Raw genomic sequence first — 17,899 nt, 5'->3', positions numbered from 1 at the left:
TCCAATGTGAGGGTTGTCAGCTCTGGGCAAATTCCCATCACTATGGACTTCACACCTGGGAGAAGTTCATACTGTTCAAAATCCTCTCATACATGTCAGGACTTGTCTTTAGGACACTCTCCTCTGGTCCTTCCCTTCATTCTTTCAAAAAACAATACAAAAAAAACCAAAACAAAACAAACAAATTTCTTTCCTCTCTGCCTGTCAATTAATATCTGTCATCATGCTATTGCCAACATGGACATTTTCTGCATTGCATTTTCTAGGTCTTTGCAAGAAAACAAATATCCCAGCTGCCACCAGTCCTTCTTATACGTAAGTCAAAACATACAAAGTACAGTGTCCATTATTCCTCCAGCAGGCATTTGAGAGCAAAAGTCGATAGGCAGAGATATTTTGCATTATAATAATAATGTGAAGATGTCAATCATAATTTCTGAGTTGTACATAGATGCCCCAAATCATCACAGTTCAAATACAGCTGGAACAATGGGTCAGGAAGGGTTTTATTTCCTACTTTAGTAGAGACTACAGCAAAATGAGGAGCAACAGTCACAAGAACTTTTCTTTCAGCATTGTCATCAGAAAGAATACCATTTCTTGCTCCTAGCCATTTTAATTCATGATCTTGTTACAGTCAGGCAGACTTGCTAAAGAAACTGTATATAGAAAATGTTATACAACAGTTGCAGCAAGTAGCCTATACAGCAGCTTATTTGCTGTGACAAATTGCACAGAGCATGCCACACACCAATACTCCATATTCTCTTCTGGGTCACTGAATTGATTCTGGTTCAAATTCCAGACAAACCATTTCATATGCAAAGCCATTAAAGGACTAGAACTACTTTGTTTTGCTAGCTCAGACTAGCTTCTGCTCTAGGAGCTGGGGAGTCTGCAAGGCAATATGCAACATGGATGCAAGCCCACCCAGACCTTTCTTGGATGACTACCTAGCCACTATAACGTTATATAAAAGGGAGCTGAACGGTCTTTCTCCCAGCAGTAGCAGCTCATTTTATGAGGAGATGAAGCTGCCCACAGATATTGTGTGCTCTGGGAACATTTACCAGATCAGCTCTCCCAGGTAACTCTGATCCCAGAACACCTGATTCCTGGATCCCAGCCAAGCTCAAGGAGCAGAGCAATGAGCTTTGCCAAAACAGGACCATTTTGGACCTCAGCTGCAACAGCTTGCCAGGCATCATGACAGTGAAATTGGTCTTGGAGCTCAGATGTCTCCAGGGCTAGTCTGCAGTTAAGGAGACACACTTGCAGTCACAGTTTTGGACTTAAATAGCTCACTTTTCCAAATCTCATTTCAGGTAAAAAAAGAGGGGACTTCAGTGATCTATTTCACCCAGAAGTATTGTACAATCTACAAATTTATTCCTCAACTGATTAAGAAAATGACTTACTGGTTGTGTGCACCACAGCCTGATCCCTAAGGTGAGTCTTCAGGATGGAAATTCTTTATAAATAATACCTGAAATAGTTATAATGGAATGATTTTCACTATGGAGTTATTCACCTCACCTCATTTCAGCCATCTTTTAAAATCCAGTATTTTCCTAATTAGCGATCAGTACCAGCTTAAGCAACATCTTCAACAAGGTCTTAAAGAAGAAAAATACTTATGAACAAAGTTTAAAACAGATGGGACAGATGGCCTGGGCATGATACTTCGTTCTAACAACGGATGAAGAAGCATAGACAACTAGCTTAAATTAGAGAGCAACATCCATGTGTTTATGTTATGATAGTCAATGTCATCTTGTACAAGAAGAAAGAGGACATATGCAGAAGGAGTTATTTAAAGCTCATGCACTTTAAAATACAGTGATATTACATTTTTAGTTAACATCTATAAACGTTTTCTGTTCTGCGATTCTTGCAGAGTTGAGACTTGTGCAATAGGGCAAGGATACCAGGTAAGATCTACACTATATTGTGAATGAGAAAAAGAGAAGTCCTCAAATCAGCAACAGAATTGTTTAATCTACCTTACCCTACACTGTCCCTCAGAGTAACACTAGTTGTTCTTCTTAGTAAAAATACACGTTTCTACGTAAAGAGAGATACAGAGGTGGATATTTTGTTAATTTAGAAAAGGTTACAGACTTTTAATCAACCCTTACATATTAAGGAGTGTTTATCTTTTCTGTAATAACACCTATTCCAGTCATAACAACGTGCTCTTATGGAAAACCACTATTAATCTGCTATCCCCCAACTAAGTGACCTTGGAATTATTTAAGACCCCTTCCAGATTAATTGCTCGCTATGACTGAACCTGCGTACAGGAAAAACTGTACTGGGGGCGAGAAAAAAAAGTAATTTCTGTTAAACTTATAATGTTTATCAATGATACTGAGCAGCAACATTTTGGATGCTGGCTGACACCAGATGAGAAATCACTTTCTAACTAAATGCAAAAGTAGCATATATGAGGTAAGAGCCAGCTTCTGAGTGTGGAAATAGTACCTTTTTGTCATTTTGTAGGGTAAGTCTGCCCTGCTTCCTTAAAAGACACAGTAAAGGAAAATGTGACCTTGGAAAGGTTTGCTGTGTACGGCATACAAACATTGTTATTCTCAAGACTCCACAGTCCTTAAGTGTTTCAAAAACAGCCACAGAAGAATGAAAAACCAGACAGGTGACAATGATGGCATCAGCAAAATACCTTATGCCTCACTCAAGTACTTTATATTCCAGGCGCAAGTTACAACTCATATATTTCATTAAATCTACCTAATTTATACCAGAATCCATTGCCTCTTTGTATTTCAAGGGAACAGAAACACACAAGATACTGTGGACAAAACTGATATTTCTTGTGGGAATAAAATCCAAACAGAAAAAGAGAGAGAGGACTTAGGCTTAATCTTCCTTATTATTTGATAAGAAGCATTTTCTGAGTAAAGGTACAAGTCATTTGTGGTTCAGATCACTCCAGTATGCTGTTCCATACCTAAGCATAGAAAATGTTTCAAATATTTAACAAATCAGGGCTAATTATATAGAATAATTGAATCCTTAATATAAAGCCTAAGAGACTTTATTCTTCTAACGTTCGTTGCTGATGATGTGAATACCATAAGAAGAGATAAAGCTACAGACCTGTTAATACAAAGAAGACAGTAAAAAATTACTTTCACTTTTGAGAAAAACACTAGGCTCTGGATACAAGTTAATTATTAAAGTTCAATTTTCTTAAAAAAAAAAAAAAGTTATTTTAATTACTGCTTTTTTATGCCAAGTGTCTGTTTTTCTTAAGAGAATAAATTACTTTCTATTTGAAGCAATGCCTACTAGAAATAAGAGTTACTCAAGGGCAGTGTTTTATTGATAAAGCCTTTTTCTTTATAACCATCATACGTCATAACATTTCACAGGATTCATGAGGTTCATATTTTTTCAAAGGCAGAAAGAAATGGAAGTTCTGATCTGGAGCTAGCAAAAAACCCCAAAGCGCTGCCTAGAGTTGGAGTAATTTTTGTATTTTAAACCCTAGATATAGTAAAAGACAGGGCTTCATAAGTGTAGGAAAGTTTGTTACCATAAGAGCTACCATTTTTAAACTGTTATGAGTATTTGCATACATTTACATGCCCTGAAAGCACAGCCATTCAGAACAAACAAGGTTCATTATGAAGACAAACATGCAGAGTATGACTGAGTGACAATCCGCACAATGGCTGATTTAAACTTTATGGGTTTCCTCCATTCACCGACCATTATTCTGAAGAGGAGTAACAGCTAAGGAAGCCTTACATCTCTTTGGCCACTTTTTACTCTGGATAAACCCTGGAGCTGCCTCTGTTAAGGCAAGAGAATACACTAAGTAGACTGTTCAGTCCCTCAAAACCTCCGACGTGCTCTCCGACTTCTAACAGGCAACCTTAAATGAATCTCTTTCTAGCAGTGGAATAGGTAGGAAAACTGGTTTAGCAAAAAGACAAACACAGTCCCCTTAAACAGTTCAACTTTAAGGCATGTCTGCATGCATTCCTACCGCCTGTGACAATAGTAACACTTCCTTTCAGCCTAATAGGTCCTGAGCCCCATCCTTTGTCTGCTGATTAACTGCTCTATTCATTGACCAGAGCACTAATTGCATGCTCCTTATAGTTACCCTACATTACTGTAAGAATTAATGAGACACAATTACAGCTCCCAGAAATCTCAGGCCCAGCCAACTGCAAAGCACTCCAACTGAATAAGAACTCCCCAAGAATAAAGAGAAAAATTCAGCCCATTGTTCACAGGAAGCAGAATGTTTTTTGTTAAAAAATTGTATTTATTTGAAGCTGTTTCATAATTAGGCCCTGGAGAAAAAAAAAAATAAAAAAAAAAAAAAAGGGGAAAAAAGAAGAATAGAATAGAGAAAGAACTTGGGAACCAGCATTCACTGTGAAATCACAGTGGATGCAAAGAGACACACAGTCCAGATATGAGGAGAAAAAAACATAAGGGGTGGAATGCATGAAAAATTAGTGCTATGAATAATACAAACATCTATAACCAATCAGCTGTTTAAACAGAGCATGTCCCACTGTATGGGAATTACCACTAATGCAATCTTATATTTGACTAATATAGCTTCAATCTTGGACAATTTAAAATAAGCTTAAGGCATGCTTCTGCACTCATGTCTCTACTATGAGATGGAGGAAGAGGAATTTAATTTCCCACTCCTGGAATTTAATATGCATTAGAAGTCAGTGTCATTAGCCGTGAAAGTCAAAAGGAAGGACAGAAAATGAGGGTTTGGAAAATCAGCCATATTGAAAACTGCACTCACATTTAATCTGTGTAATCAACAGTCACAGCTATTCAAAGTCTTAGTGACTACAATCACTACCTATTAGCCTGTAAGTAGTTCAAAAGCTATTATTCTCACTTGAACAATTTTCCAATACACGAGAGACAGCATTAAGTTAATGAAGTTAATATGCAAAGTCAATATTCTTTGTTATGAAGCCATCTTCTTCCATGGGTTCATCTTCAACATATTTTCACCACATAAATTTGATTTAAATTATATATATGGTTTGACAAATCCACTGGTACTTAAAATAGAGCTTGAAATGCAGCACTACACTTTCTAGTCCCAGTAACCATTTTCCAGGGTACAATTTATAGCAGCCACTGAGACCCCAAACTAAGAATGTCATAGATAGGCACTGCTACATTCCAGAATCAACATCTTTGGACAGAGACAACATTTTTGTACGACTCTACAGGGATTCTCAATAATTGCACCTAACTGCGGCAATAGTTTAAATTCATAGAAAAATGGATGTTCTTCTGATACTATCACTCACTGATATCACAGCAGAATGCTTTCCTGCATGAAGCAGACAGTTATCACCATGTGGTGCTGAAACCCAAGCAGGAAACAAGGCACAAAATGGATCAGAGACCTTCGTGTTCAGTGTATAATAAGCCCAATAGCCCTGTCATAGAACAGCAATCATTAACTCAGGGATCTTTTGTTAAATGGCCCCTGTGGCTGAACTGCTAACAGCAGGGACTGAATTTGCAATTTCTGTACCTCAGAATATCTCCCTTTTGTGATTATGATCGCATCCAATGCCATAGTTATATCTGTAGTTACCATCCTCAAGACTAGATTCATCCATAAGGGAGACTACAAGCCTACAAATTCATGCATTTACAAAGTAAGTCTCTAGGACCTGAAGTGAAAATACCGATTTCTTTTAACCTTGACTGATTAATCAACCTCAGTGCAGGACCACAGAGCTCTGGCAGTATTATCTGAAATGAGCTTTCCGCATCTCTTGAAAAAAACCTTTGAGGACAAAGGAAACCTTTGTCTCAAATAAAACATCACCTAGCTAGTTCAAGCAATTCCTGTTTCAAGCTCAAAAAAACACAAATCCAAATTCCTGCAGAGTGTGATGTGAAATTATTTCTGCTGGTGCAAATAATGTATTGTGGTATCTGCTCCAGCCTTCATTTCTGATGTAATGAAATAACTTGAACAAATACAAAATATGCATATGCTCAAGGCTAGCTGTAATTTCTAGTTAGGGTCTCTCTCTGCATCAGTGAAAAAGAAGACTTTCCTGCAGACAAACACTAAGAGCCCACTCTTTAGGTCATCACTTCCAACAAGGGTATAATGTCTAAGTGAAAGATAATTAAAGAGCCATACGGAACTGCATCTTAAGAGACAAGGAAGGTTTCAAGTTGTAATCTGAGTTCACTCCCACCATTTCTACTCTTCTGTTTCACTAAGAATTTCTTAAGAGCTACTTGTGGTTTGTGGCACTGCATGTAGTATCAGAAAAGGACAATCGTGATACACCAAGTGCTTCCATGTGCTTATTTTTTCTGGAAGTGACTCACTGAAGGAAGCTTCCACTTTTGTACTTCTCATCCTTTAGTTTGTGTGTTGCACATCACAAGCGTTGCTGCCAGGGAGTTTCCTTCCTTCCTTTTCATTGTCGTACCTGTATCCAGCCTCCTTTCTTCCTGCAAGCAGTTCAGTTAAACAATGGTTATGCCCATACTGTCTCATAAGTGTGGCCTCAAAACTATTTCAGTACTAGAACCACCAACAGGACAGGTGCTAAACACAAAAATTCATGCATTGCCAGGCATTATTCATGCAACCTGCAGCTGTAAGACAGCCCTGCAGACAGAATATGAACAGGAGACAGAGATCACATACTATTCTTAGAGTTGCTCTAGAGGTCATTCCTCAGAGCAATGTAAGCATAGGCTATGATATATCATCTTCATGTGCAGTGACAAACTTGCATATGAGTCCCTGCAGGATGAGGCCTACAGCTGATTTACACAAGAAAGGTTAATATAGAAATTATACTAACAAAACTCCTCTTTCCAAGCAACTTATACCTATCCCTCAAGAGAAGTAAAACGTATTGGTAAAAGAACTTCTTACACAGCTTCTACACTAGGGCCTTTGCTGGCATAGCTATGTCAGCAAAAAAATCATATCCCTCCCTGACAGGCCTCCTTGATAACACTTTTAAGTGCAAACCAGGTGTCAGTATTTCAGTTATGACAGAAAAAGAGTTCTACACTAGTCATGAGCTGAATATGTAGCCTTTCATGACCTGGAAAAGCCCTTGCTTCCAAGGAGGTCAAATCCCATGATAATGTTTTCCACCAGAGTAATCTCTCACTAGCACTGATTAATACAGTACTAACATGCTACTGTAGTAACACAGAGGTGAAAACATCATATCAGTCGACAAGCCACTTATATTCTGCATTCCCATCTAAAAAATTATTATTTACACTACATTAAATCCACAAAAAAAACCTTGTGCATGGGAGGCACCAACACTTCTATGTAAAAATGTGCTGTGATTTTTAGATTAGTGTAAAAATAATTTTAAATCTTTAAATCTCTGGACATTTCGGTTGGTTGAATTTGACATTCAGAAAGATTTAGATTATTTTAAGAAGATATTTTATAGATTGAGAGTTCCCAGATGCACCTGACCAGGAGACAAGATGACCAAGTACAAACATCTTTCATTTCCAATCAGCATCGTTAAGTAGAAAGTTAACAATACTGACTGGTTTGAGAGCAGCTAATAGCTTTTAAAGAAAAGGTTCATAATTAAATACAAGGTTCATAATTAAATACATAGACCTAGCATATGGCATTAGGCAACAAGCCCACAGCTGAAGACTGGAAGAAGCCATACTGCCAAAGACAGAGTTACAGTGTCTCTCGAGGATTACCAACATTGTACCTATTCCTAACCTACTTTATCATATTCTTATTGTCTCCAGTTCAGTTGTTCTCTGATCCTATGAGATTATTTATGGAATATGTTTAGGCCTTGCACTAATGTGCCAATAGATTTGGCCCTTTGAAGGCACACCTCACGGAGGGGGAGTGCGAGGGCCATGGTCCACCTGGGGTGTTCCTCAGTACAAGTGATGGTGCCCTGTGATGAAAATCAGCATGAATAAAACAAAGTGTTTCTAACTACTGAGACATGCAACGCTCATGGCCATTGATTAGCCAAGCAACATAAATCTCTGAGCTACAGGAAGTCAATTGCATTCATTTCTTTAATTAATTAATGTTCCTTTATTGAATATACAGAAAGAAAACAAGTTTCACAAGCAAATGCAGGCTGTGATATCTAAGTGCTTACACCACTACTGCAAACTGTATCCTACTTCTGAAACTTTTTTTTACTATGTTAGTATTTTTTATAATCCACTCAGATTACTCATAGCCAGAACTGTGGCAAAACTGGGATTGCATGAAAACTGTTCACATACCACTAACTGAGAAAAACACTGGTATTAGTCCAGAAACCAATTTACTCTCATAAATCAGCTTTATTCTTGCAAACAACACTGAAGTGAAACAATTTTGCAGTGAGGCAACAGCAACACACAGCACCTCATTGACTGCCCCTCCAAAACTCCTTCTTCTATCCATTTGGCTGCACCATCCAAAAATCCTGTCACCCTGGACACCCGTCCTTGACAGGGTGATTTCCTCTTTCCTGTGTGGTTGGTGGGCTATGTACCGTCAGCACTGTGTGCTCTTAGGCTTTCTCTGTCAAAGTCCATAAGCTACACAGATAAGACATTGCTGTCACTCCACTCAGAGGCTGGAAGCCATGACCTGCATTCTCCTTCCCTTGGTATAACTTTACTTACCTTTTAAAAAAAAGAGTGTGGTACAATACCCACTGTGTTGAAAGAATCAGAACCCCCCACCTCCACTCGTTCACCCTTTCCCTACTCCTCCTAGGCCTAGAACCTTTCTCCTTCCCTCACCAACCCCCTAGAGCTCCTACTGACACTTGTCCAGTGCATCATTTAGGTAGCAGCAGAAGCCAGCATCTCCAGGTTATTTGCTTTCTTCCAGCCACTTAGGTCTACCAGGACGCAGAGCAAGGGATCCTCTTGCTGACGACCACTGTGGTCCTGAGGAAAACTTGGTTCATGATCACATGAAAAAAAACACACTGCAATTGAAAGATGGTAGATTTTACAGAGTATTCTTTATACCAGAGACCTTGTTTATGTCTGTTTTCATTCCTCTCCACTTCTGTGACACTTTAAGGAAAATTGTACTGTGGAAGTTAAAAATCTAACATGGGAAGTAAGAGCTATGCTGTCATTATGCACTTTAGTTAGAGATAACCTGTGTAGTGAGCTACAGAACAGAGAAGTCAGATCATGCACAGTATCTATTACCTAACACACAGCCAGAGGAAAGATTGATTTATGCCCTGATTTACTATTCCTAGATTCAGAAGAGCAACCAGCAGAGTCATTTCAGTTACAAAAGCATTAGACTGACATACAGTTTTGCGTTATCTAACTATCTGTGGCACGTAACCCTAGCCCTACCCTTTTTGTCAGTCAAAGCACTATTTGGCTAATATGCAACTTGCATACGGGGCACACATTGGTCAAAAAACAGACTGACCAGACAAAATAGTCAAATCCCTGCCAATTTTGAGCCTAAATGATTCCTTTCAGAGCATCTTTACAAGGTAGTTAGCTCCATTAATACCAAAAGTCTTACGTTTCATACATGCCAATCTGAAAGGGAAGTTAGTCATTGGAAATTAAGTGTGCTAGTGCCTTTATTAGGTACACAAAGTGTAAGAGTGGAAAGAGCTGAAAAGGAACAGACAGTCCAAAGAAATAGAGCAGAAGACTAAGAAGCAGCATATCCCAAAACAGAATCATAATTAAGCAACCAAATTGCCGTTTAACAGCAAACAGCCAACAAGGAACATGTATGGAAGAATGCAGAGATGTGTGGAGAATTAAAGGGCTACATTGCAACTGTGGTTCATTCATGGAGAATTCCAAGGAATTTAGGCTCCTAAATCCTACTTAGGAACTTAAACTCCCACTCAGTTCTACAGGAAACAAGCAACCTCCACACCTTTTAGGATTCGGGCTTAAGGATCGTTACCACGCAGTATCAGCATACACACCTCTCTGGTGCCTGTCTCGCTGCATCAGGCGAGCAGAAGAATATTACAAAGAAAGTTTTGATGAGCTCAGAAAAAACTCCCACTGTACCATAAACACAGTCCTTCACATAGGACCATTTAATGAGACTCACTAAAAGCATTAGAAGAGCGCTTGTATTGTTGAAACCCAGAGTATGGGGGAAGTTACAGGCAATTGCTTATCCTGAACCTACCTACAGGCTCAGAAAAGCTGCCAGTCTTTCTTCATACATAATTATCATGAACCATTTGTATTACTGTAGAAACTACAAGCTCAGGTCATGGATCAGTCCCACACAGATGCAAACAAACAAAAAAAATATGCCTGCACATGATGAAAGTCATGCAACCCAAATATTAGCCATAACACATTTTTTTAAAGTTTTATTAGCTTAGAGTAAATCTAATAACTATCATCCATTGTAGAATTATCATAATACATTCTTCATATTACAGTTGAACAGGCTTCGAAAGGAGAAATATGCATTGACCCACTAGGAGGAATACAGATCGTTACAGTATTACATATAGTCTGGATAGGTAGGAGAAACACTGTCTTCGCATGCAGTGAGGGCTTTTTAATGTAGCTAGCCAGATAAAATGTGTTCCATGTAAATGACTTACAAAAACTGAACAAATTGGAACCACTCCAGTAATTAATATCTTGCAGAGCTTTCTGTTATAAACATGAGAATATGTTTGTATATCATTTAGAACACGTATTGCCCAGCAATAATTTTTTCCTTTCAGTCAGAAACCTTGTACAAAGATACTTCACTGCTACACACACAGAAATTCAAAACTTATGAGAAAGCAACAAAGGAAACCTGCATCTTTCAGGCAACAAGACACTAATATCTTCATAGTCTAAATTATATTTTAATGAAGATATTCTTAGCAATACATGTGTTTATACTTTTTTTCTTCATACTTGTTTTTTATTTCATTTATGTCACTATCTACCCTGCAAGTTTAAGAAGTGCATCATTTGTTCATGACCTCTACTTTCTTTCAGACCTCAGCTACACAGATGACCGGGTTAAAGAAAAATCAAGTGGTTTGTCTAATAATAGTTAGTGTCAAAGCAAACCATATACACTGTATTTCTTTTAGCTGAAGTCATATTTTTTTAAAACAAAAGAAAAAAAGAAAAAAAAAAAAAAAGAGAAAAAGAAAAAAAAAAAGAAGAAAAAACAGTGCTTGATTTACTTTACCTTTTTCCAGAATAAACTCTCATAATCTCATAATTAAAATTTCCACTTCCCCAAGTAGCTGACTATGTATTCCTGCACAGCAGGAGGTTTTCTCTACAGACATATTGACTTGGACAATAAACAAAGCAGAAATCCCTGACTAGAATTTACAGCTAAATTTAACCATGCATATTGTTAGCAAAATTTGCATATCTGTCTTTCAACATTAAGAAAAAATAAAAGTTGAAATTCAGTGAATTTGGGCACTACACTGCTTTGCAAGAAAAAAAAAAAAAAAAAAAAGAGAGAGAGAGATTTAAGTTGCAATTTCCATACTTACTGAGGCTGCATGTCAAAGGAAATCTGTGCAAAACAAATACTGGTGCTGCCTTGATGAGATTTGAAAGATGACAGCATACGAATAGTAAAGGAGCTTCTCCTTAACAAAGATGCCTTAAACAGTACATATAAAATACTGATGAAGGGCCACTGACTGCTAGAAAACATTTCCAGCATCTCTTGTCTCTTTGTCCTTCAATTATAAAACACATAGAAGCAGTTAACATGTGTTGAACAAAAATACACCTTTTCCTCTCAGTGCTGACTTTTCCCAGAATCAGTCGGCATTGGCTTCTTACAATTATAGATAGAAAGGTGGAAACTTTCCCTGGTACTCTTTCATTGATTTTTTGTCACAGCACTGCATCATCACTAACCCTCCAAAGCCAGGACCCATCAGTAGCAAATATTCACCTTCTCTTTTTTGATTTTTGTCTTTATTTTCTCAGCATCCTGGACACCCGGATGTCTTAGGAACTTGATATAAAGGAATTAGGGTTTCTAATTCCTTTAAAATTAAACTGCTTCACCTGTGCCTGCCTATGCACAAAAATGAGACACTGGGTTACAGTTGCTGCACCATAAAATGTTTTAGATCAGCACAAATATTTCCACACTGAAGAGAGAAAGTCACGCTACTTTGAGGTACTTTTCCAGTACAGAAGTTAGATGTATTCCAGGGACTAAACTATTGGTTGGGTCGTTTGGGTGTGGTTTTGTTGTTTCTGTTGGATTTTTTTATTTCACAATTATTATTGCTTATTTTTTAAACTGAAGCCATGAATTTTTATCAGTAAAGCTCTGGTTAAATTATGAAAATGCTCACACTACCACAGTGCGTACTTTATGGCTTTCCATACGCGCACTTTTAACCTATGCTTAGGTCTTTAGAGTTTGGCTACTCCTCAGCCAGAGGATGGAGAAGAAATAAATGGCATTCTGGCAAAAGCGAGGAGCTTGGTCATCACTTTAAGACATTACCTACAGTTGACTGTGCAGATAAGTGGCCCAGTCTTCCTCTTCTTAAGCTTCACATAAAACAAAACACCATTAACACTGAAATTACCAGATTTCTAACACCCCAGTGAGCTGCAGAGATGAGCTCACACCTCTCAGAGCACTTCTAGCATCCCTTGTAGACTTGGGCAGGAGACGTCTGAATCATGCTCCTGAATTTTTCCTGCAAATATAACTGCAACTTTTTTATTTTCTAGTGAACAAGCCACGCTGTGAGAGAAGTGCACTACAACCACCACCTCTGGCATTCAGGCTGTGGATATAAACAGCTTCGTATCATCACAAGGTCTGCCTGAGGTTGGTGAGACTCTAAAATAACGCGGCTCCCGATAGGGTACCCCTTGTGAGACCCCAGCATTGCACCTTTATATGAGATATTTTGCAAAATGTTGCATTCAGACATTGTGTGACAGAGACAGCTGAGGAAGTGCAGGAGTAAGTTTATTCTGCAAAAGTGCAAAGAAAACCAGGTAAATGACCTCACTGACAGAGCACTTACCTGGAAGTCACCAACAAGCTATCTGCATTCTGGTCAAATCATAGCAAACCAAAAACTACCAGAAAATATGATTTCCAGTGAGGTAACGATGAGATGCTGAGAGCTCCCTGGGGTGTGTTCATGACACTGAAGTCAATGCGAGTCAAGGCACACAGTTCTCCAAATACAAATTGCTGAGTAGGAAACCAAGCCAGCAGTTAAACATTTCAGAGTCAGGCACTGAAATTAATGAGTTAAAGATTAATTCACTCACAGACTGTGTGTACATGGTCACCTCATGGGGCCATCACCAGGAAGACAAGAGATGTTCTAAGGAGAACTGGCTCTACCTAAGGCTAATTAACAGTTATGCTGACTGTAAATAAAAGCAGGAGGTGGTAAACAGAAAAGAATAGGAAGTTTGATGGGGCTCCCAACTGATGCTGTGTGTCAATAAATGTCAGCTGAAACTTAGATGCTGCTTTTGTACTCTCTTAAGGAAATCATTATTATCACATTATTCTGTAACACAGTCTAACCTAATCTCCATGCATCATACTATGGAAGGTATTTTTAACCGACTCTACATTTGTTAATTGCAAAACAAAGCTTATTTCAATAATTTTGTTTTACAGAGAGACTGAAGCAACTTATTTAAAAGTGCAAGTTACAATACTCAGCTTTAGTGCCCATAAAAATAACAACCACTTCTTATATCCCTCTTTTAAAAATACTGTTTGTTTCAAAACCACTAGTGAAATAGCATAAACAGCTGTATAAAACAGAGAAGAGACTGACGTACTTAATGGCAATTAGACTTTTTAAGCACAGAAACACTTTTTCAATTTGCCTTCATCATTTCCTAAGCCTGTAGAAGATATATCCCTTAACTCTCTGGATTTTGGCATTTTGTATTTTTGATATGTATTTGTATGCATTTTATCACAGCATTTTCCTTCACTGATTCTTTCACAAATCTTATGCCGATATGGGGTCACCTGTAAGTAAAACAGTTTTGATAGTACTGAACATCGAAAAATGGTGATATTAATTGGTCATTCTCTGCCCCACACTCCCAAAAGTTAATTCCCACTGCAAATGGGATTTTATCTGTTGTTTCCTAATCCCTTCTCCCATTTAAAGACCTGATTTGACAAACCTTTTCTCAAGCAAGCAGACTTTAAAATAAGTAGGATCACTGTCATGAGGACAGACTAGTTTGCATGAGAAAGTTTTGCAGGATAAAATCTTTGCTTTTCCTTGAAGTTTAAGTAGTTACTACCTACTACTTAAATGAAAGAAATGTAATAGTCTCAGTCCGGTTACTTGTGAACACATTTATTTTGCACCCAATTACTTCCCACAATTCCACCACTTTCAAAAGAATGGACAGATCTGGCAGCTCTACTTGCTTCTCACTTCTTGACACTAAGACTCAGATTGAGGCACACAAATGGTGTGAGAGAGGTTGCACTGTTCTCGACACACTTCAGGGACAGGTTTACAACCTCTCCTTTCACTTCGCATAATTCATTTTAAAATAATTTACATATTTTCACTGTATTTTTAGGAAAACATGGACTTTCTTTTGCTACTTTTTCCAACTCATGAATTCTAAGGTGAATTCTTAAAATTTCTTCCTTATACAATGATTACTTGAAGTAAAGTTAATAGGGTGGGTAGCACCATGCTTCAAAAAGTATTTGGATTCCACATGTGAACAGCTGGAAAGCGGTACCATAGGAGCTCACTCTTACACCTCAATATTGTGCTTTCCTTTCTCCATCCTCTTTCCTACCATAGTTTTGGTACTAGCATGATGAGCCTCTTTCTCAACAATACTCGGACTATTTATTCCTTTTAAACATTGTCTGGCTATTTTCTTGCAAATATTTATTTAAAGTAATGCTAAGATAATAACAGGGAAGAAGGAGATTACTGGTCATCTACTGACAATGTAGTGTAATCAAACTGTGTTGACAAAAATTTGAAGGAAAAATCTATAACCTGTCAGGAAGATAAATTTTTAAAAAAATCTATTCTGGTCAATATAACTATCAAGCAAACTTAAGTACACAGGAGCACAACCACATAAATCTACTTTCAGTTAATTGTAAAACTTCTGAAAAGTTTATTAAAATATAGAAAAAAATCAGCTGCTGTCTTCCAAAATCAAGCATATGCTTATTTACAGCTCTGATCATTAATGCCTGTGAAGGCTAAAAAAGTATAGTATTTCTTAGCAGTCATGAAGCAATCTAAATTAAATTGCCACGAAAACAATCAGCCTTCAACTATACCCCATTCAAGAATTCCTGAGACTGATGTGATTTATCTGTTCAGCTTGTCCAATGGGTCTTCTCTTTCAAGCACTTAGCCCATTACCCCTTAAACTCACGTATACTGTTTGCATCCACAACATCCCTAAGCAAAGCTACCTTGCTTTATTTACAATTCAGAACTGAAATTTATTTAGAATTTAGAACTGTGTTGCACTGATGCTGAGTTTTGTGCATATTCAGTGTTCAGTGGATACAGCTACTCACATGTCCTTATTAGAACCCAGACAAAATAAAAAAGGAAGATTGATGGCACCCCTTGAAATAAACTTTGTTTGCACATAGTCCAGCAAAATGATGCAAGAGCAAGAATTATAACAAGGCCGAATATAGCTGGAAAAGCAGGCAGATGTCATGAGTGAAAAAACAGATACCCTAACAAAAGCAGCAAAAAACCTCTGTGAGCCTCCCTCAGTCCAACAACTGAATTTTGATCCAAGAAGGTTATATATAGGACTGCTTGAAAATTTTCCACTGCATCTACTTTTTATGGGAAATGAGGCTTTCAGCTAAACACTTTTTGGTTGGATTTTTTTTTTGGCACGTCTAAGTATGTGCTTCTGCAAATATACTTTTCTTACCAAAAAGCCAAACTTACAAACCAAAATATTTTGAGTGCAAACAAAAAATGTTGTTAAGAAATGCTAGTGTAGCGTCTCATTAAATCTGTGGCTCTACCTGCTTTATGTGGCAGATCTCCTCTGTCAACCAGACTCACCGTTTAAATGACAACTCTGATAATAGATCACTTGGAGGGATTCCCTACCACCAGCGCTCCCTTAAAAGAGGAAAGGTCACAGCACAGTGTTGAAGGTGGTGAGCAGCCTCAGCCTTGCAGCAGGCATCCAGATGATAACGTCAGAGCAGGATGACAGTAACATTTTTCAAATCAGGAAGTTTTCGTTCTCAAAGTCTTCCAGTCCTCCTCTGAATTCTGCCGAAGCATGTAGTTTTCTTCTGGAAAATTAAGACAAAAATGAAAAAGCTTTGTATTTTTTATCAAAAATTCAAGCAGGAAATTTCATGGGTTACACAAGGTCTTATTCATTAACCTGCAGATTCAAACCCAGCATCTGGATTCATCCATATACGAATCAGAAAAACTTTAAACAGTAAAATGTTTCAAATTTTCCATAGAATCACACAGAACGTCAGGGATTGGAAGGGACCTCAAAAGCTCATCTAGTCCAATCCCCCTGCTGGAGCAGGAACACCCAGATGAGGTTACACAGGAAGGTGTCCAGGGGGGTTTGAATGTCTCCAGAGTAGGAGACTCCACAACCTCCCTGGGCAGCCTGTCCTATCATTGTTTGTCACCGAGAAGAGCCTGGCTCCATCCTCGTGACACTCACCCTTTATGTATCTGTAAACATTAATAAGGTCACCCCTCAGCCTCCTCTTCTCCAAGCTAGAGACCCAGCTCCCTCAGCCTTTCCTCGTAAGGGAGATGCTCCACTCCCTGTTAGCAGGACTGTTCAGAAGTCAAGGAGCTAAAAACCAAACAAAAGCAACAAGGACTTGTTAGATAGGATAACTTAGTCAATGAGCCCTAAGTTAAAGACAACCAACCAGCCTAACATACAAAAGCAAAGGACAAAGTGAAGGTTCAGACAATGGCTACACTTACTAGGTAAAAAAATCTGTGGTACAAAAAAAAAATCTGTATAGCCCAAATGGCAAGAAAATGAGGTATTCTATTTATTATTCCCTTACAGGGCTCTCTAATTCAGTGAATTAACCAGAAGGAATCCATTTGATAAGGCAAATGCAATAAAAAGTGAGACTAACAGCTATCCAATTATGGCTGCTATCACCCCTTTCCTTGGAACTCCACAATCCACTGGAAGAATTGTAAGCCTGTCATCCTGAAATGGGGCCTGAGTAGATCAAGACAGAAAGACCCAACTAATAGAACCAGAGACAACGTTAGAACTACAATTCTAACATCCATCCCTTCCCTTGTGGCTGTTTCCTGCAACACAACTTCCTCACCACCCCCTACTCCTCCCAGAAGTCAAAATAAATTAATAAATAAAAGAAAGAAAAGACAAGAACTCAATCAGGACTGCACCTTTTGTGACACTGCTAAGAGCCCACAGAAGACAACTGCAAAAAATCTCATACCAGTGGGGTACTACTTTTTTTTTGCCACACCACACACACAGGGGACTATTACTGCCATCATCACCGTCCCTGGAGGTTTTTAAACTGAGATTGGACATGGCACTTAGTGCCATGATCTAGTAAATGGACTGAAGTTGGACCAAGGGTTGGACTTGATGATCTCTGAGGTCTTTTCCAAACCAGTCGATTCTGTGATTCTGTGATTAACACCAGCTATGAACCAAGAAAATTCAAAGGAACTGGCAAGGAATATCCTTATTAAACTTCAGTGGGTAAAATAAAAGGAGGACATTTTGCTATTACAGTGAAACTCCTCTCAACACTTTGCTTTTCAATCACACTACTCTTTAACTAGAATAAAAATAGACAAAGGTTTTTAAGAATGAGTTTCTGCTGAAACTCCCTGAG

Source organism: Streptopelia decaocto (genome assembly GCF_964273445.1).
Source record: "Streptopelia decaocto genome assembly, chromosome: 2".
NCBI classification, from domain to species: Eukaryota; Metazoa; Chordata; class Aves; order Columbiformes; family Columbidae; genus Streptopelia; species Streptopelia decaocto.
Note: the sequence above shows the minus strand (reverse complement) of the source record.